The sequence below is a fragment of the Bos indicus x Bos taurus genome, chromosome 11, assembly GCF_003369695.1.
Source record: "Bos indicus x Bos taurus breed Angus x Brahman F1 hybrid chromosome 11, Bos_hybrid_MaternalHap_v2.0, whole genome shotgun sequence".
NCBI lineage: Eukaryota > Metazoa > Chordata > Mammalia > Artiodactyla > Bovidae > Bos > Bos indicus x Bos taurus.
In genome coordinates, this window is record NC_040086.1 from 90,600,722 (window position 1) to 90,614,635 (window position 13,914).

Here is a 13,914-nt window from a genome sequence, read left to right on the forward strand (position 1 = left end):
GTAGGGTGGAAGGTATTTAAAGTCCCTGTTTGTGCTTTACAGCCCAGATTGGCAAGATTTTTACTTTCTCTCCTTCTGCCTCCCACTGCCTTGATTAACTGGTGTCATTGCTGTAAGAAAATATCATACACAAATGCACCAATGATTGCTGTTCTCTTAGAGATCCGTGCTGCATTTCAAAGAAAGTCTGCATACAGTTCATACAGCGGTTTCATTTTCCTAATAGCTCGCTAGTCCTTCAGAAGCCAGGCAGAGTTTTGTGAGTGTGTGTACGTGTGTGTGGACACCCCTGTGGGCCAGGCCAAGTTCACTGGCGCCACTGTCACTATTCACCGAGGTGACGGATGCTAAAGTGTTGTCACTCTATTCAGTCAGGAGCGGATGGGCTCAGGGCGGGGTTCCAGGGGGAACGGTTTCATGCGGAAGAGAATAGAATAGGGTTACCACTCTAAGACACGGACTTCCCTCATGGCTCAGGTGGTAAAGTGTCTGCCTACTATGCAGGAGACCCAGGTTCAATCCCTGGGTGGGGAAGATCCTCTGGAGAAGGAAATGGCAACCCACTCCAGTACTCTTGCCTGGAAAACCCCATGGATGGAGGAGCCAGGTAGGCTACAGTCCATGGGGTTGCAAAGAGTCGGACACGACGCACCTCCCTGGAACAGGACCACCAGGCAAGTCATCCCAGGAGATGCGATTGGAGTAGTGTCCTGACCGAGGATGCAGCAGTAATCAGGGAACCAAGCAGCAGAGCAGCATCTCTAAAATGAGAGCAGGTGTCAAAGTCGAGAGGTGTGCAACTTCATGGTGTGTGGAGGACACACAAGGAGTATGTGCCGTCCATCCGCAGTGGGGAGAGATGACAAAACGGGGCGGGGCTGGACCACTGAGGGCTGCCTTCCTTGTTTGCTGAATACCTGCTAGTTGCCAGGCAGGGTTAGACAGCAAACAGAAGAGCCAGAGCTGGGGAAGCCTAGCCGCAGGCCGAGTGCTGGAAGGAAAGAGGACGTCAAGGATGGCTGTGAAGTTCTCACCTTGGTCTTTGTCAGAGAATGTCTCGTCTGACTCAGGGATGTGATGTGCAGTTAGACAGCATGGTGGCTTAAGCCAAGGTGCTGGCAGAGGAGTACAATGATCCATCCTGAGGGCACCGTGCCTACTTTTAAGGAGCTTTCAAGGTGCCAAACAAAAGAAATTACTTTATATAGCAAGGTGAGGTCAATGGGGGAGGTGATGGGGGCAGAAAATCTGCTGGGTTCTCAGGTTTCATTTCTGGAAGCATTCACAGTGCATCTCTGTCTAAAGAGCTGTGCTAGGTTATGTGACAGTTCCAACATCAGGAGGCCATCTCTGCCCTCCAGGAATTTACTGGGTCAGAGGAGACAGAGACAGAGAGAACTGTTTGCAGCTCTCGTCCAGGGATGTGTCACTTTGAGATATACAGAGATAGACGTGGACATAGATATCCATCAGCGTCTCTTGGGTTATTGATGTTTGGGGCTGCAGAGTTTTATTTTCAGGGGGTGTCCTGGGCACGCTGGCTGTTTTCCAGTGTGTCTGGCCTCCACCACTAGATACTAGTAGTCTCTTCTCACCCGCCAAGTGTGACAACCAAAAACACTTCCAGATACTGGCCAGTGCTCCCCGAGGACAAAGTCACCATGAGTTGCCAACCAGAGACACATGGTCCAGATCTGGGTGGATGTATGCATAGATTGACATAACCTGTATCCACCCAGGGGGTATATCCAGTCCGCCTTCCCTCAAAACCCAGGCGGAGAAGGCTGAGGGAGACAAACAGACCCCCACAAAGGCATGCTTCCTGTGCACCAGAGACTGGGTGATTGGTCACTTTAAAGTAATGAAAGCAGAGCAATTGGCAGTCAGCAAAAAGCCATTCTCTCTCATTGGATTCCAGTCTAATTGTCATTGAGAAAATGAAGAGAACAGCGTAGGAAAAGGCAAGACACGTGGGGGAAGCAGACTGAGAGCAGGCGGGCGCTGATGACTCCGTAACTGGCAGTCAGCACGCAGAATACGATCTGTGCTGTTTCTCAAGTAAATCACAGGTGTCAGGAGTGTCCTTGAATATCTTCCATATTCAGACTCCAAAGCCAGAGTACACCAAGAATGAGAAATCTACGTTGGAATAAATCCGTGTTTATAATTATGAAATAATCTCTTGTCCCTAGGAAGAAAATGCTACTTTTTGATTTACCTTATCTAACACTAAAATGTCTTGAACTGCTTATCTAGAGAAAGGGTGCAGATGAACCTCCTTCCAGGGTAGGGATAGAGACACAGACATAGGGATGAATATGTAGACACGGAGCAGGGAAGGGGAGGGTGGGGTTAACTGGGAGCTAGGACTGTACATAGGAGTGTACACATGTACACTAGTATGTGTAAGTATAGTAGTGTGAAGCTAGTGGGAAGCCGCTGTATAACACAGGGAGCTCAGCTCAGTGCTCCGTGATGACCTAGATGGGTGGGATGGGGGTGTGAGGGAAGCTCAAGAGGGAGAGGGGATATTTATACACACAGTTGATTCACTTTGTTGTACAGCAGAAACTAACACAATCTTGTAAAGAATTATGCTCTGATAAAAATAAAATAGATATGTACATGATATCTATGTTAGAGCTCTTTCTAAAATAACTCTTTCAAAAGCCTTGGCTGTACCTTGCAGCTGGAAAGTTGGTGTCTCATAAGCACTTTAGAAAATAAACTATGCCAGGACACTAGACTCCACTTAATAGTAATAAGCGACCTGCATGATACGATTTGAATGAAACAGCGTAATCAAAAATGCCTTCCCCACCTGCCTTCCCAGCGGGGGAGGCATTTCTTTGGGTTAAGTCATTGTCTGCAGATGGTCCTGTAGAAATGTAAATATGATACTCAGAACAAGATAATGCATTAATCAACACATTATCACCAAGTTATTAATGAGGTAAGCCAATTAGGACACTCACTCACTCAACATTTATTGTAGGATTCCCATATGCCAACCACGGGCTAAATGCTGGGGACACAGAAGGGAAGCAGACAGGAGCTCTGAGGGAGGCTGCAGTTTATTGAGTCACACAGACTCCTGGTTCTATGAACTGCCATTGTGATATTTTATGCTTTCACTTAAATCATTAATTTTCCTCTAGTTCTGAGGCACCTCCAGTCTCAGTCCACCTGTCTGGGGTTCCCATCAGGGGCTGCACATTAGACTCTCCTGGGGTGCTCTTGAAACCTACAGATGTCCAATCTCCCCAGCTCCCAGCCCAAACAAGTGGAATCTGAATCTATGGGATGGCTGCTAAGCAACAGAATTTGTCCATTTCCCAAGGTGATTCAGTCACAGCGAAGGTAGGGAGACGCTGTTCTGCTTGGTCTCCCTTAGGTAAATACACTCCAAGTCAAGGATTCAAATTCTGAGTTTCCCAGTCTTGCTCACTTGCTGAATTATCATTTCACAAGCATCTCCCTAGAAGGACTAATCCAGTTCATTTGCGTTAAAACCAAGTATGCACTTTAAAAAAAGAGCCTCTCTGTGGTTCTTATGATGAGTTTGAAAATAACTGAGAAATATACTTGAAACTTCAAAATTGATTTCCACTGGTCAATAAGCTTAGCACCCTCTTCCATCAGCACCTGGGAGCTTACCTAAAATGTTCACTCCAGAGTCCAACATAATAGTCTACCTTACCCAGCACCGCTTCTCCCCTTCTCCCCTCCAGACATTGGGGAAGAGTCCCTATTCCTCTGATGAACTTCTCATCTCATCACCTCCCAGAGTGATGAAGAAGCTGGCAGCCCTCAGTGTGGCTGGAGTCTGCTTCTACCAGTGATGTATGCATTTCTTCTCAGCTTCAAATTTGGTCAAATTGGCTGTTTGAATTCAGCAACAGTGGGAGCATTTGCATCGCAGAAATTGGCAAAGACCACAGAAGTGGCTTTTCTAAAGGATAGGTGATAAGCATCCACTAATAACCACTGCTATCATCCATTTCCTCAAGGAGCAAGAGAGAGGTCCTTGCTGGAGTGCACTGGAGCAGTCAAAAAAGTCCAGAAAATGGGCATGGTGGAAAAACAGCAAACTTCTGACACTAGCAGTTGTCAGCATAGAGAGTGAATCCAGAAAGATGTATCACTGGCTTGAAATAGGAGCTTGCCAATGCAGGAGATGCAAGAGTCGCATGTTTGATCCCTGGGTTGGAAAGATGCCTTGGAGGAGGGCATGGCAATCCACTCCTGTATTCTTGCCTGGAGAATCCCATGGACAGAGGAGCCTGGTGGGCTATGGTTCAGAGGGTCACAAAGAGTCAGACACTACTGAGGTGACTTAGCAGTCACACAAACAAATATAAATTATCTATATCTTTATAATTTTTTTCTTTTTAATTGCTATTCTGCAATGACAGCTACTTTGTGATTGTAGCATTTCATTTGATGGTTTAAATCCTGAAAATGTTGTTTTACTCATACAGAAAATGTGGAGGCTAGTGGGGGCCACCCCTGGCATTCACAACAGTCTGGCATGACTGACATGTGTGGAAAATGGGGGAGAGGAATTTTTTTTTTTTTCTTGCTCCAACATGCCCTCCAGTCCTGTGTCTTTGCCATTCTAATATTTTCTCTTTTTCACATCAATAAGTAAATGGATGCTATCAGCCTCTATAAAATGTATAGTGACTATTATTGCTAAAGGTTTTCCAAAAAAATTAAATGAATAATAGCTAAAATGGAACGTGGTAAAATTATTATAGACAGAAGAACTGCCTAAGTATCAGATTGGTTAAAAAGTGGGTTCAAGAATGTTAGGGAAAAACCTGAACAAACTTTTCACCTAACCTGCTATTTATATCTTAATAACATTAAAAACTGCAAAAAAAAAAAAAAAAAAAAAAAGCTTCAGAAAAAGCATACATTTGAAATAACATAAAATAAACTATACTTGTTTAAAAGTCAATAAAACAATAAAAACTTCTTGGCAGTCACAAATCAGTAAAATTTTCTTGAAAAAGTAAACTTGGGAAAATGATTTCTATTATATATCTATATTTTATGAATTGGCTTTGCATTAAAATATAAATATAGTAAACCTTCTCTTTAAAATACATATGGTATTTCTTTAATAGTTAACTTTATTTGCACTTCAGTAAGAGCACAATGGAAAGAAAATAGAAATGACTTGCTGTGTTGTATGGAAATACAGCCTGGGAAATTGAGTTTAAGAGTATCCATCCTAGCAAATATTTAAGACAAAATTAATCAATGTAAGTATAAACTTCTTTTAACTTTTTGTATTTGCAAACATGTGGTGTCAACAGTTTTCTTGGTATCTAGTTTAGGGTCAAAATAGCTATTCTTATCTTATTAGGGTCAAAGAGTCAAAAATATTTGCATAATGATCTCTAATGGAATAAGTTCTTAAAAAATTTAATTCTCTAATATACTCAGTGTCGCTTTGCCTCATCAGTAACTGCGAAGAGGTCCACAGCTGGTAAAATAGGCCCATCTGGTCCCTATTTCAGCCCTTTGGTGGAGTGGGGTGGCCACATGGCACTGGTGAGACAGAGACCAAGTGACCTTGCGGGCACCTTGCATCCAGAGGGCAAATGGGCAGAAAACTCTTAGAGAAGAGTCCCTGAGCAAAATGGGATTCCTGGCACCCTAACAATTCTTGGTGGGAATATGTTACTCGTGTTATGTGATAGCAGGTAAAATATGTTACAGCAGGTACAAGCAGAGGCCCATCCTGGTGAAGCTATTATTCAAATTATCATGGTTTATTATTAAAGTGGCCCACAAGCTCCCAGAGCTTAGGGAAACTTAGTGACACGTGCCTCCAACCTCATCCACCGGCCCAGGCAGGTGAACACATATCCCAGATACATGGGTACTCTGGCTGGTATGTGTGCATACATGACAGAAGTATGTATGCATGTGTCATGTACGTGTCACTGTGCAGACCTAAACGTGAGCCAGGCTTCTCACCTGGCTTCTGTTTCTCAGTAGGGAAACAGGGCCTCACAGGAATGCTAAGTCAGCATTTTATCAACAGTCCGTTGCGGTGCGGTTAAGCCAAATTTAAGCAGATTTCCAATGGACAGAGGGTCCTCCATCAACATTTGTGCTTTTCCTACATTGCACTGGCCTCCTGGAGTTAAGGCTGAATGGTCCTTGGGGGGAAACTCGAGTCTCCCAGTTTACTATAGCTCATCTTTGATAGGGTTCTCTATTCAACAACAGCAAACATTTTTTAAGTTCCTACAGCATGTAAGCCTGTGTGCCGCACACTGTACACGTGTAAACCAGAATGACTCCCTGCCTCTGGGGAGTTAAATTCTGGTGGGCTTTCATATCGACTGGAGGTAATTCCACCCTCTATGCCGAAGAAGACAATTAGACCAGCATTTTCAGGCTGGAACAGTCAGACAGTAAAGGTCTTCGTGAGGCCCAACTAGGGCTTGTCTCACTGGAGCACCCCAATCCGGGACCTCAGTTCTGTTCCCCTCTCTCACCTTCTTCCGCCACTGTCCATCCCCTCTGGAGTGCCACGGCACTCGGGGGCCTCTGCTCACTACTGCATGTGAACAGATTCAGTTCAGTGGTCATTATCCATTATCTATCTCCCTGCTGGACTTTCATTTCCTTAAGAGCAGAGATTGAATATGTCTCCAAAGAATTCCCATTCTCGGATAGCCCAAAATAACAAAAAAGGAGACTCTAAACCTTCCTTTCAGGTAGAATTCACCCCAGCATCTCGTGGTTTTACACGTCTTCTTCCTTTTGGCCTTCTCTTTCTTTCCTTGACATCAGCACATGTCAAGTGCCATGGTTGCTCCTCACCTGCTGTCTGGGCCCTTCCTTCTTTTATGCTATGGGCACCTCCTTGGCTTGGTTTTCTGCGTAATCCATAAAGACTCCTCTGTTATTAATATTTTATTAAATTCATGTGTTTGAACTCAGAGAGGACTATGGTTACCATCTGTGCTCCAATTAGCCTGAGTTTTTTAATTATGGCAGAAGCAAAGACAATATTATAAAGCAATTATCTTCCAATTAAAAATAATTTTTTAAAAAACACAGTCATTTTAAGGTAATAATAGAAGATTATCTACAATAGGAATACAAGCCATATTTTCTGGAATAACTTTTTAGGGCTCTAGATATTTCAAGAAGTGTTTATTACTGTGAGCTGAAATAGGAAACTTTTATAGGGAGTGTTTGAGTAACTTCAATGTTTTTCCTATGCATTAGAGACTGTTCGATGCCTTATATTCTTATTAGATTGACTTTTTTCCATCCGTTTTGCCAGGTCAGTGTTATAACTACCATTGGCTAATGGGGGTTTAGGCTTCAGAGGTGTGAAGTGTCAGCTCAAGCTTATACAACAGAAAGGCGACAAACCCGATGCCCGGGGCTGTCCAGCTAGAAGCACGGCCCTTCCAGGGGCTTCCCTCCAGACTTCTCAGCAAATGCTTCAAGCTCCACCCAGCCACACTTCCACTCAAGGTAGGCAATCCATTCCAAATTCAATTCTCACTTTGTTACAGGTGCTAACTTCTAAATCCCTGATCAAAAACAGCTGCTAATGAAGACTCCTCAATATAATTCTCACCTCCAACACATGCTTCACTCCAAGCTCCCTGAAAAGACTGGAAATTGGTACGACCCCCCAGATAACTCTTTCTTCACTAAGATCACACTTTCTCACAGTGCTCCCTCTCTCCATTTGGGGGTAATTGTATTAGTTGTTGTGAAATTCACCATAACGGTCTACATGGAGATCGATTTTATGGAAAACATAACAATTGTGAAACCATGAAGAATAGATTTGGGCAAAGCATCCTCATGATAAGATTCCGTGTTCCCTCAATTTCTCCTCTAATTTTCTTGATGGCATGTCTAAAATGATAAGCAGGGGAACTTAGCAGCACTGGATTTGCCTCAGCTGTGGAAAAATAAGTATCTAATTATGAGATTGTCATAGATTTGTTGTTGTTGTTATTGTTAAAGTTAAAAGAAATAGCTGAGAAACCAAGAATACAAACTGACTAGTGAGAAACACAGATAATTAACTTTGCATACCTGGTATAACTTCCACTTTATAATAGTGTACTTTTTTTCTATATTGTTAGATGTAACTAACCAATATTTTGTTGAGGATTTTTGCATCAGAGTTCATGGAATATATTGTTATGTTGTTCTTCTTCCTTGCAGTGTCTTTATCTGGTTTTGTTATTACTATTAAGGTTATTCTGGCTTCATACACTGAGTTAGAAGAGTGTACCCTCTACTTCTGTTGCTAAGAGAATTAATAGAATTGAATTATATCAAGTGCTCAATGAAACTAGGAGGGGAAATGTGAGGAACTAGTTTTAAATGCCTCTTTCTCTGCATTTTGACATGGCTATATTGATTCCTTTCAAACTCACTGATACATTGTTTTTGCTTAGATATGCCCACTATGCTCCCCCGTCCCTGGGACTCTCCAGGCAAGAACACTGGAGTGGGTTGCCATTTCCTTCTCCAATGCATGAAAATGAAAAGTGAAAGTGAAGTCGCTCAATCATGTCCGACTCTTAGCGACCCCATGGACTGCAGCCTACCAGGCTCCTCTGCCCATGGGATTTTCCAGGCAAGAGAACTGGAGTGGGTTGCCATTGTTAAAGCCATCAAAAACATTCTTCATTTCTACTACAGCCTTATTTATTTGTAGCATGTCCTCTTGAGTTTTTCTTAGAATTTCTATTTCTACGGTTACATTGCCATCTTTTCTAATTTTTTTTATATTGAGCCCTTTGTATATTAATGATTAATGATACGCTGTGTACTCCATCATATCCCAACTCTTCGTGGCCCCATGGGCTGTAGCCACGAGGCTCCTCTGTCCATAGGATTTTCCAGGCAAGAACACTAGAGTGGGTTGCCATGCCCTCCTCAGGAGATCTTCTAAACCCAGGAATCAAACCCATGTCTCCTGCATCTCCTGCATTGGCAGGCAGACTCTTTACCACTGAGCCACCTGGGGAGCCAATATTAATGATAGCTATTTTAAATTCCCTATGGGATAATTCTAAAATTGAAGACAAATGCTGATGCTTGTCTTGTCTCTTCAGGCTGCTTTTCTTTGTATTTTTACCATGACCTGCATTTTTTGTTACTGTTGTTCTAAAGTAAACATGCCACATCAAGTAATAGAAACTGAGGTAAATAGACCTTCAGTGTGAGGTTTTGCTAATCTGAGTTGGAGCTGCGTATGTTTTAATGTCTGCTGTATCTGTAGGTGCCAAGGCTTCAAAGTCACTAGTTTTGCAACTTTTTCAGCTAACATTCAGTTATTACGTTGGAGCCCAGCTGTTGTGGTTTTAAGGCTCCAGAGAGGGGACGTGTTCTTTGACCCTACACACTTGAAAACCTCATGATTATATTTCAGAGTTTTAGTGTGACTGAGTCCCTGGGCTGTGGTCTTCAAAGATGTTTCTTAGGTCCCTCCTCCCCTAGGTTAGCTGAAAGGGTAAATCTAGAAGGGTCTGGAATTGGTGACATGCCCCTTCCCAGATGGGAGAGTCTCTGATAAAGTTTTTCCCTGGTGAGTAGGTCTTCATTATGGAGAATCCTCTGGTTCCCTGGCCTAGAGCCAGGACCGGGCCATTCTCTGGTCCTACCCAGGAGAAACTGGCAAAGTTCCTGTAGGTAAAACCCATGAAGTGTAGGGACCCCCCACAATAGCAGCTCCCCCATAGGCTCTTACCCTCATGTTTATCCAACTCAGCCCTCAGCAGTTCATAGAAATTACTATTACGTGTTCCTACAGCTTATGGCTCCAGCAACTTCTGCTCCAGGTGGGCTGATCTTGGCTGTGATGATCTGTTCACCTGTCCCTCCAGATTTCAGACTGGCAGCTTACCCTGAAACCTCAGTTCTCCAAAGGGTCCAAGAAAAGTTATTGATTTTCAGTTTGTTCAGCTTTTATTTTATTGTGAGGATGGGAGTGATAACTTCCAAACTCTTCACATGTCAAAGTTGAAAACAGGAGATATATCACTGTTTTAACTGTTTTATTATATCCCAGAGTTTGCCAACAAGAAAGTTTTTCAAATTAGCTTAAAAGATGTTTGTGACAATTAAAAAGAATTAAATGACAACTTGAATAGTTTTTTTTTTTTTATGTCAAGGGGCATTAATGTATATTTGCAAATTATTATTTATGGTGCTATGTTATATCCCATTTAAAGATACACATTTAGATCATTGCCTAAAAATATACTAGTGATAACACAGAACAGGAAAACCAAATCCAGAGCAAGTTATGCCATCTCTCTGCTAGATTCATGCCTTAGGTCCTTAGATAGTGACAATCTGCGATGTCCCAGGAGCTGACTGTGCATTTTGTTCAACTTATTCTCATTTGATCCTTTAAGAATGCCATGATAGGTTATTATGGTTATTTTCTTTTTACAGATGTAAACTTTAAAGCAAAGATATGTAATCTGACCAAGACCCTGCAGATTATATGAGATGGAGTCAGTATTTAAATACCTATGGATTATTTTATCCTTCCAGCTGCTCTGTGAAAGTAGGGCATTGTCAATCCGTTTCATTTCATTTTCATTCAGTTCAGTTCAATTCAGTTAAACACTGCTATTCAACTAGAAACTATTAGGTATTATGTGTGATCTATATTGGAAATAACGAGATGATTAAAAATTCCCTTTGACCTCAGGAGACCCCCAAGTGGAAGGGGGACAGCCATTGTTGATATCTTTCAACCTCTTGCTCTGGATGCAAAACTAAGGGTCACAAGCATTTATAACTGAGAGAGCAATGAAGTCTTGAAGGATAAACAGCAGTTCTTCCACACAGTCAGGTTAGAAGCTGGCAGGATGTCACAAACAGCGGAGAAAGAATGTCAGCAAAGACATAGAATCATAATGCATGGCATGCCAATGTTCTAGGAACTCAGGGCATTTGGTAAGACAAAAAAAGGGGGGATGGCTAAGCAGCAGTTGATAACAAAAACCAGAAAGGGATATATCATTTACAGTTTCAAGTATCAGGCACTTGGGTTCAGGAGAGTTTGACAAAACCTTGTTTAACTGTATCCAATCTGAGTTTTTGAAGCCTTTGTTTTGTTTTTGTGCTCAGTTTCTCAGTCATGCCTGACCCTTTGCTACACCACCGACTGTAGCCCCCCCCCCCCCCCAGGCTCTTCTGTCCATGTGATTTTCCAGGCAAGAATATTAAAGTGGGTTGCCATTTCCTCCTCCAGGGGATCTTCCCAAACCAAGGATCAAACCTGTGTCTCTTGTGTCACCTGCATTAGCAGGCATATTCTTTACCTCTGCTACGTCCTCCTTATAAGAAGAGGGGAGAGGACCACCTCAAGGCAGAGGCAGAGGGCTTCACTGGTGGTACCGTCGCTAAGACTCCCCCACCATTCTTTTAAACACAGATGCAAAACTGAAGCTAAAAAAGATAAGTGAAATTCAAGTTTACACTGTAAATTTCTAGAAGGTGCCTGTGTATAAGTCCAGGACTAGATAACCAGGTATCAACAGGCTTATTTAGTGGTCAACTCTTAGTGATATTTCTTCCATTTTGTATAAAACTGTTAATGTAGTTTGCATTTTAATGGAATCTTTCTTATTTGAAAAACATCAAGATCACATTATAACAAAGCATGTGCATAGAGAATTTTAAAGCTATTTAGTTGTAAAAATCTCCAAACTGAATCAAAAGGTCTATTACCCTCAAGAGAATTAAGACAGTTGAGTGATTAATGATCAGATATGTGTTTATGAAGATTTGAGATTTTGAAGAGAAACTCAAATAATTATCACTATTGTTTTTGCTCCAAATTAGATTTTTACTCATGTTATTATCATAAGCACAAGTTCTGGCATCTGCACTTGTAAAATCTTTGAGGAAAACATATTAATGGCTTCATGTTTTTCTTAGCTAATAGAACTATTACTATTCAGTCACAAACATTACTGATATATTAATAAAAAGAGATATAGTAAAACAGATGAGCAGGAACACTTGAGATGAATATCTAATGACTTCAGAATTTCATAGCTCTGCTGTCTCATTTACATTATACCCTCTGGTATGAGAATGTTGGGAAAAATTTCTGTAAGATAAAAAAGCTGGTCTCTAGTGCCAATGTTATATATGAACCCTTAATATTGTTATCTAATCATTCACTGAAAACTGAAATAGGTAGCCATCCTTACCTTCAAAATATCTCTAACTTAAGCCTCAAGCTCCAATAGTTTGGCCACCTGATGTCAAGAACTGACTTGCTGGAAAAGACCCTGATGCTGGGAAAGATTGAAGGTGGGAGGAGAAGGGGATGACAGAGGATGTGACGGTTGGATGGTATGACCGACTCAATGGACATGAGTTTGAGCAAACTCCAGGAGACAATGAAGGACAGGGAAGCCTGGTGTGCTGCAGTCCATGGGATTGCAAAAAGTTAGACACGACTTAGTGACTGAACAACAATGAACAATTCTTGTTTTAAATGTATTTTTTTAAGCCATAAGATTGATGCTATATTTGAGATGAACTGAAGTTTGAAGATTGGAATTCTGCAGTGTCATTTTTTTTTTTCTTTACAACTAAAAATATTGCTGGTACTAAGGTGAGCTAAGAGTACAGCCAATGCCTAGAAGCGTACTGTCTGAGACCAGAATTCGCTCTGCCTCAGACAGGGCTTGTGTCTTTACTGAACTTCACTTCAGCTTTCTTGTCTGTATAACAGGGACAACAAGAGAAACTAAATTTTGGAGCTGTGGTGAATATTACACTAAGAAAATTATTTAGCACAGTACCTGACTTTCCTTCCAAATTCAATATATGTTACTATTCTTTCTGTTATTATTTTATTATTCAGTTACTGATATTGAGATGAATAGGTTATGGGCAGTTTTATTGGGCTGGTTCTCAACTGGGGTTGTTCTAATACCTCAGAGGACCCTGGAGACATATTTGGTTGTCACAACTGAAATGATGGGGTGGTACTGGCAGGAGGTGGACAGAGGCCAAGGGTGCAACAGCCCCCAGGACTGCACCCTACAGAAGAGAATTATCTAGCCCACAGCTGTCAATCATGATAAAGCCGAGGAAGGCTGCTTCATTGTAAGCTTCAGCCCAAGGCATCATCCCTGAAGAGTAAAAGTCACAATCTTTAAATCCTCACTGTTGATCACAAGGGATGTGTTTCATTCCTTTCTTTAGTCATTGATTTCCTCCTTTAAAACAGACATTATTAAACCAGACAGCATACTGTCTCCTAGAGCTTGAAAGATCAATTCAACAAACTTTGCCCTTAATCAAAGAATGTGACGTCATACAAGGAGACCAATAACGACCAGGCATTGAGACAGGTCAGTCGTGATTACAGGGCTATTGCTCTTGATGAGAAGGACACAAAGATGGGGCTGAGAGAGAGAATGGAGCCAGGTCGTGCATGGTCCTGCTGCCTCTGAGAGTCTGCACACGTTGCTTTCTGGGCCAGGGGAAACAGATCTGAAAGATGCTGAGCAAGGATTAACCCTGAAAATATGTATGTTTTAGAAGGTTTTTCTAGTGTGAGTACATACGAAGGATGAAAAAGGAAAAATGGGAGAAATAGAAGCTAAACACGATGAAAATGTGGAGGCTAATGATGGTGAAATGATAACCTATGATAGGGTAACGGGAAGAGAGGGAGGGTAGCCGGGCTTGCCTTAATACTTGGTGATGGAGCAGATACAGAGGAGGAGTTGTAAGAATTCTGAGTCCCCATGTGGGAGACCAAATCTGTAGAAACAAGGGGTCTCTGTGGAAAGGAAAGAGGCTGAGGAGAAAGGGCAATGTGGTCAGTTTGGATGGACAGAGGAGTGGTCAGTGCCTGATGGTTACAGA

General features: G+C 42.0%; 1 non-coding gene across 1 annotated transcript; it reads left to right on the plus strand.

The window, feature by feature from the left end:
* Positions 1 to 462: 462 nt before the first annotated feature.
* Positions 463 to 534, plus strand: TRNAS-ACU. Its single transcript has one exon. It is a non-coding gene; the product is annotated as a tRNA-Ser (tRNA).
* The last annotated feature ends 13,380 nt before the right edge of the window (positions 535 to 13,914 follow it).